Below are 17,479 nucleotides of genomic sequence, written 5' to 3' on the forward strand. Positions count from 1 at the left end.
TTGGGCTCCGCGCTCAGCATGGAGTCTGTTTGAGATTCTCTCCTGCCTCTAACCTTCCCCCTGCTTGCATGCTCTCTCTCAAAATAAATAAATAAAATCTTAAAAAAAACAAGTAATATAGTTTCCCCCAAGCTGAAGGTAGTGTATATGTGATGCTTTTAGACCATGAATCAGCATTTAGAAAGCACATTATCACCTTGGCACAAATGATTCATAAATAGGTGAATGTGTCTTCAAAGAGGAGAACAAAGCTCTGGGGTGCTCTTTTGAAGTGTGTATAACACTGGCCTTCTGGTAGGACCCAGGGCTGGTCATGAAATGGACAGCTTGGTCAGTCCTCATGCAGACTGAAGCCTCATGAGAGGTTCCAGGTCCCCAAAAATAATAGAATCAAGAGCTAGGAGACCCTTCATGTGCCAGGATCAGAACTAACGGAGACTTCATCAAATCCAATAGATAATCATTTCCTGAGCTACCCCTGCTTTCTAAGGAGAAAGATGTAGAGGCAGGGTAGTGAGAAAGGGAAAAGAGATCAAAGAAATACAGTAGTCAGAAAGTTCCTTTTAAGGCATAAATCAGATCATGTCACTCTGATTTAAATCTCCAATGGCTTTCCGACTTAGAGAATAAGCCAGAATCTTCATTATGGCCACGTGATCTGACCTCCCTACCTCTCTCCCATCACCTTCTCCTATCCCCTCTCCCTCCAGGCATACTGGCAGGTGCTTAAACATACCAGCCACAGTTCTACTTCAGAGTATTGCATTTGCTGTTTCCTCTGCCTGGCACCCTCTTCCTTAGACCAGGATTTGCGAAACTTTTTAAAGGCCAGACAGTAAATTGTTTAGGCTTTGCAAACCATACAATCTCTGCTGCTATTATTCAACTCTGCTATTGTGGTATGAAAGCAATCATAGACAATATGTCAACAAATGAGTGTAGCTGTGTCCCAATAAAACTTTATTTACAAAAACAAGTGGCAAGCCAGATTTGCCCCACGGGCAGTACTTGACCAACACGTGCTCTAGATACATACAGGGCTTACTCACTCATTTAATTCAGGCCTCAGCTCAAATGTCTCTCTATCAGAGAAGGCTTCTCTGACCATCCTATATAAACTAGTACCCTCCAACCATTATACTCTATTACTCATTCATGCCTTATGTTTTGCATAGCATTTGTCACTTCCCAATTGATGCTTCTATGTGTTTATCGGCATGCACACATACTTGAAGGACAGTTTCATGTGAGAAAGTAGAAACAGAGGGATACACATTGTTGTATTCCCTGATTCTAGATCTGTGCTTGGCACTTAGTAGGTGTTCAATCAATATAGTATTTGTTCAATGAATATTGAATAGTTAATACTTATTAAGGAGTTAATTGAGTGTTTGCATGGGAGGCTAGGAGATGGAAGTAAGCAACCTAATACTAGCCAGTTAGATAAAAATTGCTTTGAAAACTTAAGCAGGTTTTGGGTTTGTAACGATGAAGAAATTGTACTAGATTAGCATTTTCCAAAGTGTGTTCTGAAAAACCCTATTTCTACAGACCCTTAAGGGTCTGGGATATTAGCCATCCTGCCTGAATTGAGTTTTTGTAGTCTCCCATTGACTTTTATCAAAAGATGGGGGCCTTCTAAGACATGGGGTTTCTGAGAGGTACCGCAAGGGATCTCAGGCATTTCAAACATATTTCTCTTTACCTCCGCTATGTAGTAGCAACTCAATTTCCCCTTGGTAGTCAGGATCAGTCACCCCAGCTAGTACAGTAACCCCCTTCTCTGTCTGCTGGCACAAGGAGCCCAAAATGCCAGGCAGCAATCTCAACTTCCAGTTCTATCATTGTGTCTCTGAGAGAAAGCAGAGGCACAGATTTCAGAAAATGTTGTAGATTTGAGGCTTTGTAGCTAAATATTCTTAAAGCATAATTTTCAAAAAGATAAAATCATGACGCTCAAGCAAATATAAAATTAACACATGTCAAAAATTAATTTAACTTAATAACTGATAAAAAAACAGTAAAATGTTAAAACCAGTCCAAAGAGCATTTGGGAAGTTAGGTATTTACAAGCATCGCCAGGGCAAGTTTCCAGAGTTAGACACACACAGCCAGCTGATGTCCAACAGGTCCACAACCAGTAACCTTTGGGATTATTTCTTCTTTAGACAGAAATTATTCGCACTTCTACTGGACAAAATTCTACAAGTTCACCTTTGCCTCTATAGAGTGGTAAAATAGGCCAGACTATACAATGTCAAGCCCAGCACTGCATTGAAAGAGTACCTGCAACCTTTTTTTTTTGGTCTATTTTCAAGTTTCAGATAATTTTTATGACAGATCACAATTCAAATTTAATGCTTATCTGTTATTTGACTATTAATATCATACCTTAACAGGACCAAGACCCAGAGCGTTAAAGTGACAGACTCTATATCACACAACATGTTAATGTAACTTTGGGCTCAGAAACCAAAATCCCCTGAATTCTATCCTGGTTCCTTTCTAAGTACTCCCGTGCGCTTTTTTCCATGTATCCCTGGTAGAGAAAGTTAGAAAGGGCAGTTTCTTTCCTTTATATTACTCTACTTCCATGTGATTATTTGCCCATTCTTCTAGAAGGCAGGTGGCATGGTTGTAAAGGCACAGTTTGTGGAATCAGATCTGAGTTCAAATTCTCCCTCTGTCTCATATTTGTAAGGTGTCCTTAGGCAAAGCTTTAATGTCCCAGTGATAAGATACTGTAAAATAGAACATAATAATGTCTACCTCATACAATTGTAGGTAAAGACTAAATTGATTTGTATCTGCCACTTAATGGGTAGTGAATAAATATTAGTTCTCATTTCCTTTCCTACCCACATTTAATTAATGTTTTATTTCACTAATGATGTCATTCTGAACCTATCACCTATGAATGGAGTCTATTCTTGTGTGGTCTACTGTAACTACTGTAATTTTATTTTTATTTTATTCTATTGTAATTTTAAATTATCATCTAAACACTAAAAAGCCTACAAGTGAAAAGTAAATACAAGAAGACCATATCGAGAGACAGTCTGAACAAACTTCTTGGGTAAAAGGCGACAAGAGAGTTTTTATTGTTTCACTTTGACCTAATACAGAAAGGAAAACATTTTCTTGATTTAAGTGTTGAAAAAGTTTAAGTATAAGGCATAATCAGGGCCAGTAGGAGGAAGTTGTTAGGAGGACTTTTACTGTATATAATTAACATTTGTGCAACACCAGTACAGTTTACAAATCATTTGCACATAAATTCTGCCAGATTGTCCTGTGATCATAGGAATTGTGGCCTTGGGCAAGTTTCTCCCATAGCCTCAGTTTATTCTCCTGTAATGTAATGGAGAAGAATAATGGTTTCCCATTAGAAAGCCTAGCATAGAGCAGCCCTTTGGCGCATGATAACCACCACCACCACCATCATCATCATTTTATGGATAAGGAAACTGAAACCTAGCACAGTTAAGGGATTGGTTACTGTCAGAGAGGTAAATCCAGCTCTAAAGAATGAAGATGACGATACTCGCCGCACCTACCCACCTTTCAAGGCTGCTGTAAGAATAAAATAAAACCACAAATGTCAAAGATATCCAGAAACTGTTTTATTGAAAAGGCAAGTGGGGCACAGAGAGGTAAAGTAACTTGCAGAGGGCACACAGCTTATAAAATGTCACAGCCAAGATTCAAACTCAGTCTGTCTTTCTGCGCAATCCATGCTCTTCATCACCACAGTCTATTGCTTCTTCAATATAAAAAATTATCATGTTGGAAATACATTTATATACAGTTGTATATACACAACTATCATGCTGGATACATAAAATATATATTTGATATATTTATTTTTAGATTTTTATCATATCATTTTAAATTATTCATTTCCTTATCCATTTCCCCTATGAAACTTTCAAGGGCACTATATTAGTTTCCTGGGGCTGTTGTAACAAATCATCACAAGCTGGTGGCTTAAGACAACAGAAATGTGTTCTCTCACAGCTCTGGTGGCTGAAAACATGAAATGGAGGTGTCAACAGGGCCATGTTTCCTCCGAAAGCTCTAGGGAAGCATCTTTCCTTGCCTCTTCCTAGCTTCTGCTGGTGGCCGGCAGTCCTAGGCATTTCTTGGCTTGTAGCTGCATCACTCCAGTCTCTGCCTCCATCTTCACATGAACTTCTTCCCTCTGTGTGTCTGTCTACAGATTTCCTTCTCCTTATAAGGCCACCTCATAAGGCCCATCTTCATCCAGTATGACTTCATCTTAACTAATTATATTTGTAAAGATCCTATTTCCAAATAAGTTCCATTCTGAGGTTCTAAGTGGACATGAACTTTGGGGGAACAGTATTCAACCCAGTAGAGGCACCAGTTGTGTCTCATTTTTTATAGCCTTCCAGGAGCCTGGCTCAGTGTGAGGAACAAACAGATTCAGCTAGATATAGCTTACTGGTTGAGCAAACAGGTGCTGCGATGAGATTGCCTGGGATCAAATCTTAGTTCCGCCTTTACTAGCAGTGGGCCTTTGGGCAAAGGTTCCAAACTCTCTACGCATTGAAGTCTTAATGTGTAAACAGTACCTATTTTACAAAGTTCTAATGAGATTTAAATTAGTCAGTTCACGTCAAGCACTTAGAACAATCATTAGCCCCTAACAAGTGTTCAACAAATATTACTAGCATTATTTTTTGACAGTACAATTAATATTTGTTAAATAAGATAATGAAAGCAAGCAGTGTCACAAAGCACGGAAAACAGCTTACATTCAAGCTGTTAATATTATAAAATATTTTCACATCAGCCCTTTTACTGTGCATAGTCTTCTTAGAGCATCAGTGAACATTCAGTTTAAAAGAGAGAAGGGCTGCAGAAACAAAGGTGAAAAGGAAAAGCTTGCCTTTCCTTCTCCCTCAGGGGAAAAAATTTCAAAAGAGCCATGGAGAAGTAGTATTATTTCTAAGAGACCATACTAGGAAAATGGAATTGCTTTTCTGAAAGAAAGTAGAAGATTAATACCTGGAGGGTCTAAAATGTAATTATGGTATTGATCTCAGGAAAGCCTTGGATGGATCTAATTTTTTTTTTTTTTTTTTTTTGCTCACCAGTATCATTAAAATGGGCTCACATGTTAGGGTCTGCAGACTGCAAATATCTGAACATCACACATCAAAATAAGCAAAAAGTTTCTGTTAATGGATCCTGGGCGGCATCAAGGTAACATTCAATACGTGCTCTCATTTGGTTCCCACCTTCAGAAATTTTCTTAATGGCTCTGGGGACCGATTTAGCAAGCTGTTAATGAAGTGGCGAGGCAACACTAGGTTGCAAATCAACCTGAAAGTTCTGTCTGTATCCTAGCTCCATCCAGTCTGTGGGTTGACTGAGGGGTCAAGAGGACCCCAAACCTCAGACTACAAATGAATTGAGGCTGATTTTACATCTTTCTTCCCTAGCCCTAGTGAGGAGATGGCTTTTCTTGATTCCAGCTTTTTTACCTCCCCAGCTTCTTTCCCCTCCAAGTTGTTCAGAATCCTGCAAACAACAGTCCCCTTTCCCACTTGGTCAGACAAACACACGACTCACTGTTTTGCTGAAAGCCTCTGATTGCCTCCAAACCCAATAAAAGCCTTAAGACTTATGACTGGGGACTCCGGATTTTTAAGAAACAGTCGTTTTTTAAAGATTTTATTTATTTATTTGAGACAGAGAGTGAACACGAGCAGGGGGAAGGGCAGAAGGAGAGGGAGAGAGAGAGGAACAGACTCCCCACTGAGCAGGAAGCCCTACGCGGGGGTGGGGCTCAATCCCAGGACCCTAAGGTCATGACCTGAGCTGAAGGCAGACGTTCAACCGACTGAGCCACCCAGGCGCCCCTTTTAAGAAACAGTCTTAATAGATGTGGTATATATATACAATGGAATATTATGCAGCCATCAAAAGGAATGAGATCTTGCCATTTGCAACAACGTGGATGGAACTGGAGGGTATTATGCTGAGCGAAATAAGTCAAACAGAGAAAGACATGTATCATATGACCTCACTGATATGAGGAATTCTTAATCTCGGGAAACAAACTGAGGGTTGCTGGAGTGGGGGGTGGGGTGGGAGGGATGGGGTGACTGGGTGATGGACACTGGGGAGGGTATGTGTTCTGGTAAGCGCTGTGAATTGTGCAGGACTGTTGAATCTCAGATCTGTACCTCTGAAACAAATAATGCAATATATGTTAAGAAAGAAAAAAAGAAGAAGAAAAATGTAGCAGGAGGGGAAGAATGAAGGGGGGGAAATCGGAGGGGGAGAAGAACCATGAGAGACGATGGACTCTGAAAAACAAACTGAGGGTTCTAGAGGGGAGGGGGTTGGGAGGATGGTTTAGCCTGGTGATGGGTATTGAGGAGGGCACGTTCTGCATGGAGCACTGGGTGTTATGCACAAACAATGAATCATGGAACACTATATCTAAAACTAATGATGTAATGTATGGGGATTAACATAACAATAAAAAAATTTAAAAAAAAAAAAAAAAAGAAAAAGAAACAGTCTTAACAACAACTCATATTAGGGGTACTTCCGGTAGTTGAGGGGGAACAAGATGGAGATGCACTTGAGGCCTTTTGGACATCTCTGATTCTGTGGTTATATTTTTACGAAATCATTCAGTCAAAACTCTTAGCATTCCATGTCCTCCTTCATAGAGAAACTATACCAGCTGCAGACAGTTTAAAATGCTTGGATCTTATTCTGGAATGGGAATGAGAAATGAGGCTGGAAAGAAAAGCTGGGATGAAAAGATAAAGTCACATGCCTGCTTAAAGGATCTTGGGATTTCTCTTCTACGTAATGACACACCATTACAAGGTTTTAAGCAGGGGAGAGACAGAATTGATTTTGCATTTCAGAGCATAATTATGGCTATAGAGCACAGAAGAGACAGGAGGAGGATGAAAGAGGGATGATCTCTAAAGTTGTGAAATTAAATATTCCTGTTGAAACTTGACAAGATCCATCTACTGCTGAACATAATTTAAGCAAAGGAGAACTTCCAGTCTGGACACAGACAAAAACAAAACGGACCCTAGAAATGTGGATGAAAATTTTACCAGTTAAAATTCACCATGTCACCGGTTAAAAATTCAGTAATATTCCAGTTCAGGTTACAATCAAGAGTTAAGCAAAATGGTAAGGTATTATCACTCTGTGGTTAAAAACACAGGCTTCTGCACTGGAAAGGCTTGGGTTCAAGTCTCAAATGTGTCACTGTCTGTTCCTTCTGTTCCTGTTCCTTTGATGTGTTGCTTACCCTCTTAAATTCTCAGTTTCCCCGCCTACAAAGGCAGTAATGAGAGCAGCACCTGATTTGCAATGCCCTTGTGAGGCTCATGCACGGAAACTGTCAGAACCTACAACACAGGGTTTGTGGAAAGGGTCTTGTTTCCCAAACTTGGTGGTTTCTTTATATGTAGAGGGACCTCACTAGGGTATTCCTTCTGGCTCCTCTCTGCCCCTCTCTGGACAGGAAAAGTAACTGAATCTGATTGTGGAGTTTGAAGGTGTTTTCCTACCCCCGCCCTCACCAACCCCCCACTGCCCCGTCTCCTCTTCCTTTCTTTTGGGGGATGGCCAATCCTCCAAAATTGCATGTTGTTCTCTGGTCTTGCCATATGTTTTCAACATAATGGAAATGTTTGCCATGGAGGAACCGTTTTCAACATTTCCCTTCAGGGAAAGCCCACGGTTCTCCAGCACGATCTATGACTCAAAAGACAAGTCTGACTAATTCTAGAGCGCAGAATTTTAGAGCCTGCTCACCCACAGATATAAATCACATTTTCCAATATCAGTACTATTTACAATAAAAGTGACACACGTATACCACACAGACTGTTCTTTGGTTAATGTTTTCTCAAGAAAATGCCTCTTGGCTTTTAATATCCCAACTTCAACTAAGTACTTTTCAGGGGAAGGAGGGTTGTATTAAAAAATTACATTTATGCCTTAAAAAATCAATACAACCTTTTTTAACAAAAGAGTGTACGGGAAACATCTTAAGTTTCACTCCTAATGCAATTGGCATTTAGAATAAATCACGTTTAGATGGATCAGAAGCACACACAGATATTTTGAAGTGTTCCAGAGTGTCAACAGAGGGGATTTGTGGCTAGAATATTGCTGGCACTAAGAAAGACATGGCTGTAGACAAAGCAACTGCTTGTTAACAACCATATTAATTATTTGGTGTCAACAAAGCAATGTTTTAAGCATTCTACCTTATGATATGAGAGTTTGTTCTTTACATATGGGCATTTTAATGTGTTCGGGTTGTGGTTGGGGATTTGGGGTTGATTTGTAATGCGTGGTAATTTCTCCCATTTAAAATAATTGGAAAAGAGCTCCTTTAACATTTTTGTGCAGAACATCTGATTTCATTAACAGAAAACCAGTGTTAAGCAAGAGATGTCAGCATTTTCGGCCTCCCATCTGCCTCACCTACTTTTCTGATTTTTCAGTTAGCTCACAACTCAATGGAAAAAGCAGATGGCTATTTGTTGGCCTCCACTAATAAAGAGAACAAGGCAAAAGTGACAGGATGTCACTTTCAAGATCAGGTCACAAAAGACTGACTTCTGTCTTGATCTTCCTGGGTCTTATTGCTTGCTTGCTTGCTTGCTTGCTTGCTTGCTTGCTTGCTTGCTCTGAAGAAGCAAACTGCCATGTTTTGAAATGCCCTATGGAGAGGTCTGTGTGGCAAGGAATTGAGGGAGTGCTCTGGCCAACAACCAGCAAGGAGCTGAGGCCCTCAGACCTATGAGGCCTATGAGGCACTGAATCCTGCCAACAATCATATAAATGAGCTTGGAAACAAATCCTCCACCAGTTGAGCCTTGAGTTGATTGCAGTCCTGGCCAACACTTTGATTTCAGCCTTGTAAGAGACTCTGAGCCAGGGGACTGAGATTTCTGACCCACAGAAACTGTGCAGTAATAAATGTTTGTTGTATTTAGCTGCTAAGTTTTACGGCAATTTGTTGTGCAGCAATAGATAACTAATACAATCAGTAAACATATGCTGATGAAGGGATAAATGCATGACTTAAGTATTCCCCCAAAAGCTCAGCTGATTTGGATCCTTAGGTACTTACTTTCAGGAAATGGACCAAGACTTTCTGAGTATGTTTGGCTTTATGGGAAAATTACATAGGGCAGGTGCCCAAAACTTGGTTGGATCCTATCAGTTTAAATCAAGCATAAATTTAGAGAATTGCTGTCTGGAAAGGAACTTTGAGGTCATTAGCCAAACACCCTCATTTTATAGAAATGGAAACTGAGATTTAGAAGAGCTAAGTGACTTACTTTCCCAGGGCCATAGGATCCATGTAAGCGTCATGATAGAACCTATGGCTTCTGATTCTCACTACAGAACTCTTCCATGACATCCCATGACAGTGTTTAGAGGACAAGAATATCAGAAGGCCTGGAGGAACACTGAATGTAGAAAGTCAGGCTCAAGAAGGGCTTAGAAAAATAGGTGAGATTAGGGAAGGCATTCCACATGAGGGGTTCATGACAGACAAAGAGTGATGGGACTGTACCTAATGGGAGGGGTACTAAGAATCAAGATCTCCATGGTTTGGTCAATCATCTTGAATCTCATATGAAAGGTGAGGATGGGGAGGCCTTGGAAAGAAAGGGTACCTACAAAGAGGAGAAGTCAGCAGAGAAAGGAGGGCAAATCTTGTTGCCATGAAAAGGTCTTTTTTTTTTCTCTCCATAATGGCTTCCTTCACAAAGAACAAGGAAGTTCAAAGGCTGAATTACATAAAATTACATAACACTGTCACAGCACATGCAATAAATAATAGGACTGAAGATATTCACAAAGATAATAAGATCAAGACCCTGCAAAGCAGAGCATTTAATTCCTATGATTCTGGCCAGTAAGGAGAGGTAGGGATAAGTCTTCAAGGTTTCAGGTGTGGAAGAAGTAGCAGAATCCAAATGATGAAAGCAGAAGGAAGTGGTGGGATGAACATGGAGACTTCTCTGACATATAAATTAAGATAATGCTAGCTGCTGTAACAAATAAGCTCCCAAATCTCAGAGGCTTAATATGATAAAACTTTATCATTCAATCATGCAAAGTCCAAATGGGCATTTCTTTTTTTTTAAGATTTTATTCATTTATTTATTTGAGAGAGCAAGTGCATGGGTGCACACGAGTTGGGGGAGGAGCAAAGGGAGAGGGAGCAGACTCCTCGCTAAGCAGGGAGTCCAATGCGGGGCTCGATCCCAGGACCCTGAGACCATGATCTGAGCCGAAGGCAGACGCTTAACCGACTGAGCCACCCAGGTGCCCCCCAAATGGGCATTTCTGATTGACAGGTAGCTCTCCTCTCTTTCAAGCAGTGATTCAGAACCCAGGCTCCCTTGATGGCTCAGGCATCACCATGGGCTCAAAGGCCCATGCTGAATCCTCTGTATCTGTCTGTTGTGTAGAAAAAAGATAGAGAAGAAGGAACACCTGCTTTCAGCTACTTATCCTTGGAGATGATACACATCACTATCATTCATATTCCTAGAGTGAGAACCTGTCATGTGGTCCCACTAGATACAAGAGAGATACGAAATGTAGTTCCTGGTTTGCCAGCAACAACTCCACACTATGAAAAAGGTGTTCAAACCTTTGGGGAACAGGTAGCCATCTCTTCCCCACCACAGAACAAAGAGAGAACACAGATTTCTAACATTCTGCATCCTTTCCTTTTGCCAGCATTTCTTTTTTTTCTATGCACTACACGCATCAAAGGTTTTTATAGCTAGAAATGTTACCAAGAAAACAGACATCATTGCTTGGAAAGCCACTACCATTTATCCTTAAATCATATGAAAATAGTACAGCATGGTTCTAAATCAGAGATCAGAAGCTTATGGGAGGGCATCATTAAAAAAAAAAAGGCTTTGAAATCAAGTCAGGCTGGGTTTTAATCTCTGCTCCAGCCCAAACAATAATGGGCCTTGCACAATTTATTTAAATCTTCTAAACCTCAAAGTCTTCAGCAACAGCATAAGCTCAATAATAAGATCCTGAAAGGTTTTTGTGAAGACTCATCAAGATGGTATGTCAAGTTCTTGGCCTATAAAAGGCATTTGTAAAGTAGCGCCCTCACAGTATCTACAGAAGTTGAGTTCATACATCCCCTATGGCCAGGTTTACACCCAATGCATATACATATTTACCCAAAGTTAAGTACCAGAATGATCAAAGAAGCACTATTCATAATAGTTAAAATGCAAAAATGTTACATATGCCCACTAAGAATAGAATGGACAAATAGATTGTAGCATATTTTACATACCATACGTACTACACAGCCATGAAAATGAACAAACTACAGCTATGCGCACCCATATGCGTGAGTCTCACAGATATTGAGCAGAAGATACAAGAGAATACCTACTGTGTGATTCCATTTATATGAAGTTTCAGACAGATCTCATCTATCCCATTAGAAGTCAGAATGATGGCTACCCTTGGAAGAAGCTATTGAATGGGAATAGAGGTGAGAATGGCTTGTGGGAGGCAGGTGACATTCTCTTTTGGAAGGAGGGAGGTGTTGGTTACAGAGCAGATTCAGTTTGTGAGAATTCATTAAGCTGTATACTTACATCAATAAAAAAAAGTTTTTAAAAATAGCATCCTTCCCCTGAAAGACTTCCAACATGCTTAAATATTACTCATGAGTGCCACCAGCCTTTGGAAGGGGAGAAAAAGAGTTAAAAGGAGCAGAAGGGGAGCAATGTGAAAGTAAGCCATAGAGAGGGAGGAGAGATGGTGAGGATGCAGAATAAGGCTAGAGGGTACCAAGAGCCAGAGATATCTACCACTTGTCTCAAAAATGCCATTTTGTGTTATACACCCCAAATCCCTGACAATAACAAAAGGGTCCAGGATATTTTTCCACAGTGACATGGGCCTTCTTATTTGGGCTAAGTTTTAGTGCTGCTAAAAATACAAGTCTTCCCTATGGGCAATCAACTACATGTCTTCCAGATTATAATGTGTCTTTCTATTCCATATGCCACCCTGTAATTTCTGTCATTGTGATTCTTCTTTTCCGTGTCATCGTGGGGAGCTATGGTTATATGTATGTGTATGGGGAAGGGGTTGATCCTTACCAATCCCAGTCCTCACAATCTGTATCACATACCCTGATCACAAATGGAGGCTTCTAACATCATGATCATGCAAAAATCTTTCTCTGCTAGTATCATCCCAGATAGCCTAGCTTCTACAGGGGCAACCACATAATAACTCAAGCCTGGGCTCTACTATACATCCAGATATTTAACGAGGCACCCATCCATAACCATAAATATATGTCATGTGTGGTTATCACATAATAACAAAGAGTCACTAGGATGACAACACTAGAAGTCACTGATTAACACATGTGGTTTCGTTTTATAAGTATTTTATAAATGTTAGCATCAATGGGAACCTTAACAAATTACCTTTCCATTTAATCTAGGAAGAAAACTGAGGCCAAGAGAGTTGAATAACTTGCTTTAAAAGATAAAGATAGCTGTGGCAGAACGAAGACAAAAATCCAGATTTTCTTTTCCCTATCTAGCATCCTTTTTACTGCATATTTTTATTTATTTATTTTCTTTTTTTTTTAAAGATTTTATTTATTTATTTGATAGAGAATGAGAGACAGAGAGCATGAGAGGGAGGAGGGTCAGAGGGAGAAGCAGACTCCCTGCCGAGCAGGGAGCCCGATGCGGGACTCGATCCCGGGACTCCAGGATCATGACCTGAGCCGAAGGCAGTTGCTTAACCAACTGAGCCACCCAGGCGCCCTACTGCATATTTTTAAAGGGCTTCTGTTTATCTCCAGGTATTGGGCATAAAATGAACATGATTCGAGCATTCTCCATGTCCCATTTTGATCATAAGCCCCAAGATCTGATGTCTACTAAATAAGTATCTTGGCTTTTGCCTAAAACAAATGTATTAAGATAATGTTGTTAGAAAGTTTCTGAAGGAAGCTGTATCAGTTAATTTTTTATTTCCTCAATTGTTGAGTTTTCCTTTTTACATTTTTTTAAACATTTTAAAACTTAAAGATACACAAATAGCATAAAGAACCCCCATATAACTTTACATAGCCTGATTAATTTTTAGTATTTGCTACAATTGCTTTATAATTCTGTCTTCCACCTTCCTCCTCTTCCTCTTCCTTCATCTTCTTCCTCCTTCTCTCTCTCACATACATTATTATTACTATTATTATCATCTATCCTCTGAGAGAGAATATCATTATTAGCATTTTTCTCTGAGTAGGTTACATAAATCATGTCACTTTATTGCAGAACACTTCAGTGTGTATTCCCCAAGGGGAAGGATGTTTTCTTACATAACCACAATATAATTATCAAATTCAAGACAATACTATTATCTATTCCACAGTCCACATTCCATTTTTTTCAATTGTCTCAGCAATGTCTCTTAGAGCATTTCCCCCACACAGCCTAAGATCCAATCTAGTATGACATATTACATTTGATTTTCATGCTTCTTTGCTATCCTCTAATCTGGAACAGTTCTTTGGTCTTTCTCTTCTTTCATGATATTGACATTTTTTTAATGCAGGTCTTTTTTGGTAATAGAACGTTCTTTAATTTAGGTTGTATCTGTTAGTTTTTGCTATATAATAAACCACCCCCAAATTTAGCAGCTTAAAACAAAAATTTCTTACAACAAAAATTTATCATTTCTCACAATTTGGTGGGTCAGCTAAATGATTCTTCTGGTTTGGGCCAGCTTGACTGGGGCTGGATGGTCTAGGGTGAGCTCTCTCACGTGTCTAGCAATTAGATGAATATGAGCTGCGGTGATAAGGATGACCTAGCCATTCATTCACATGCTGGTGGTCACAGTTCTGAAGCTCAGCAAGGGAGCAAGCCCCAGTGTACAAACATTTCCCAAGCCTTTGCTCACATCATGTTTGTTAATGTCCCATTGGCCAAAGGAAGTCACAAGGCCAACTCAGAGTCAGTGTGGGAGAACACTCTCACAGATCATGGATAGAAAAAGGAAAATAATTTGTGGCCATTTCTATAATCTACCATAGCCGCTAAACACCGGGGATGAAATTTTTTTAAGGAAGAATATGCTATTAATGGAAGAAATGAGGAGAAAAGACAAAAGCCTCCAAAATAGTGAGGTACAAATACTTAAAATTTATATCCTTGAAAGAATCCGAAATCAAGATGCCACCCCACTGAGGGAAAAGGGCTTATAACACAAGCTGCCTATTTTCAATTGGTCAAAGGGGTCAAATTTAAGAGCCTATACATGAACTGTAATGCTCACTCTCTGACAGAGAATTCTGTGCAGAGGAGTATGTCCCTTTGGTAAGATGAACAAGAGAGAGCTGATAAAGGGACACTGGCAATCTTGTTCCCTGCTAGGGCAGGGATGGAGAGGCCTGAGACTGTGATAAAGAAGGGAGCCTACAGCCATTGCCCAGGCAGCCCCAGCAGCTCCTTCGTCAGTGCTAGGCACTGCTAGGCAGCAGGGGAGGCCCTGGCATACCCACATTTACCGCTGTTTTTCAAGAAAATATGGAAATCTGGATTGAAATGTGAAATTTCCAGACTCTCTAAACGTTGTTTCAAGTATTTTTAAGAGCACATTCACATGCTAAATTAGGCCCGAGGACCATGCATTTGAAAACTCAATTGTCTAACCTACAATCAAAAAAATCAAACTACAAGAACAGAAGGGGTTTAAATTTTGGATAAATGAAATGCTTATCCAATCCCCTTAGACACAGTCTCTCAACTTGTGACTATATAAAATGTACTTTTATTTATGCTCAATAACTACAAGACTTAGCATCATATACATAGCATGGATATACTTTAAGCTCGATAACTATCATCTGCAGCATGATATATTATGTATAGCATAGATGATTGAACTTTGTAATATTGCCATATGAAGACATTCAAGAGGTAATGGAAAGTTGACAAAGAATAAGACCATGACACAATTTCTGAAATCAAAAGCCTGAATTTATTTCTTACTTAAGGAAGAGAGAATTTTGCTGGTCAGGCACAGTCTCTCTGAGCAAAACAAACTGCTGATTTAGGGGATGGGTTTGTTTTGAGGTTACACTGTCAAAGATATAGGAGTGGTCAGTCTTGGAAACATGTTCAAAGTCAGTGGCTTCCCATTAGATGACTGTCAAAGTGTGAAACTGACACTGATTGGCTGGCTTTCAGATAAGACAGCTAAGACAGCTTTAATTCTTGTTTTGGGGTTTGATTGTTACCGTGGCTAGAGCATGGGCTGTCTTTCCCTAAGAGTGTGAGGGCTTTTGTGAATTATTGGAATTAACTGTGTAGAACTAATGTGGGACACTGCAAAGGTTACACTGTCATGGCCTCACGTAGGCATAGATGCTATCTACCAATGGGCTTTGAGCTTATTACCACAAGGGGTGTGGCTCCTCTGTGACATCATGGCTCCTCAAGTAGAAAGTCAGGGCCACTTCTCATCTCAACCTAAGAAGAGCTCTATCAATGTAGACAGGTGGATCTTGCTCCTCTGAAAGGTGATGTTCCTACCCTCATGAACTACAAAAACCATTAAGTCCAAAAAATGCTATTTCATTGAAAGCATTGTCTCTCTGATGCCCCAATACTGAGACAAAAGGGGTGAATAAGAGAAAACATGGGATACTGAAGAGGAACAGAAGAGGGAAATAAAGAAACCAAGGTAAAGGTAGTCTTCTGTCTTATTACAACTACATTTGGAATTAGAGAATAGATTAAAATTCAGGCAGCTGGATAATGTTCATTTTTTATATATTCCTATGAAAGAGTTCCTAACTCCCATGATGACTTTTTTCCTTATTAATAGCATGTCTCTAGCTTCAAATAAAATAGGATGTGGGATATTCCTTTATAAATATGAAGCCCAAGTTAGGTCTTATATGAGATTCCCCTCTCCTGGCTTCTCATGTAAAGAGGATCACAGGGAGGTTCAGAGAATTGGAAGGTCTCCAAAAAGGGCCACAGGGAGTAGATGAGACAAGAAGAACCTTGCTGGGGGTTCAGTGCCAAATGACAATGCCATGTATTTCAATCAGTCTTACATCTATCTGACCCTTGCAACAGGAAATCTCTCCCCCCTCTCCACAAAACTGATGGGATGCAAGAAGTGGCTTTAAAGCGACATAACAAGAGAATGTGTTATTTCTCATAACTGCTCATTCATCCATCCATTCCACAAACATTGGGCATTTACTAAAGGCATAGGCTTCAGAGCAAAATAAAATTCATCCCTGGGCTCAAAGCACCACAGTCTTAAAAGAAAAAGACACAGATTCACTGACATACCAGGTGAGTACAGAGGTAGGATCATTGCCTGAAGGAGGGAGGTATTTAAGTAAGTAACACTCCCTGTGGGTTTTGGGAATTCACCAAGGTGGTATTTGAATTGAATCTAGAAGGAAGAGAAATGGCTTTCCAGGAATTTATTAGACATTCACTTTGAGTAAACCATAGGATAAAGGTTCCATAAATGGAAATTTAAAAGTTAGTCTTGGAGTTGTTAATAGATTCTTAGTTCTGGCACTAAAAGCACAAGCAACAAAAGAAAAAACAGATTCATTGGACTTCATCAAAATTAAAAACTTTTGTGCATGAAAGGACACTATCATAAAAGTGAAAAGACAACTTGCAGAATGGGAGAAAATATTTGCAAATCATATATCTGATAAGAGTTTCATATCCAGAATGTAAAGAGAACTCTTAGAACACAATACAAAAAGACAATCCTAAGGGCAAATGAGCAAAAGGCTTGAATAGACATTTCTCCAAAAAAGATACACAAGTGGCCCATAAACACAAATGGCTCAACATCACTAGCCATTAAGGAAATGTAAGTCAAAACCACAGTGAGTTACCACTTCACATACACTAGGATGGCTATAATCAAAACAAAGAAAATTACAAGTGCTGGCGAGGATGTGGAGATACTGAAACCTTCATACATTGCTGGTGGGAATGTAAAATGGTGCAGCCCCTGTGCAAAACAGTGTGGCAGCTCCTCAAAAAGTTAAACATAGAGCTACTATCTGACCCTGCAATTCCACTCCTAGATATATACCCAAAAGAACTGAAAGCAGGTATCCAAATAAAAACTTGTGCGTAAATATTTATAGCAGCACTATTCACAATCACCAAGAGCTAGAAACAACTGAAATGTTCATTCACTGATAGATGGATAAACAAAATGTAGTATATCATACAATGGAATATTAGTAAATAGCCACAAAATATATACCCTTATAGAGGTAATCTTAGAAGGTTTTTAAGAGTAACACTGCAGTTTAGTATTTGAGAAAGAGTCTGGGTAATTGTAAATAAATTACTGAAGGGGGAATGGTGACAGG

The sequence above is a fragment of the Phoca vitulina genome, unplaced genomic scaffold, assembly GCF_004348235.1.
Source record: "Phoca vitulina isolate PV1807 unplaced genomic scaffold, GSC_HSeal_1.0 scaffold55, whole genome shotgun sequence".
NCBI lineage: Eukaryota > Metazoa > Chordata > Mammalia > Carnivora > Phocidae > Phoca > Phoca vitulina.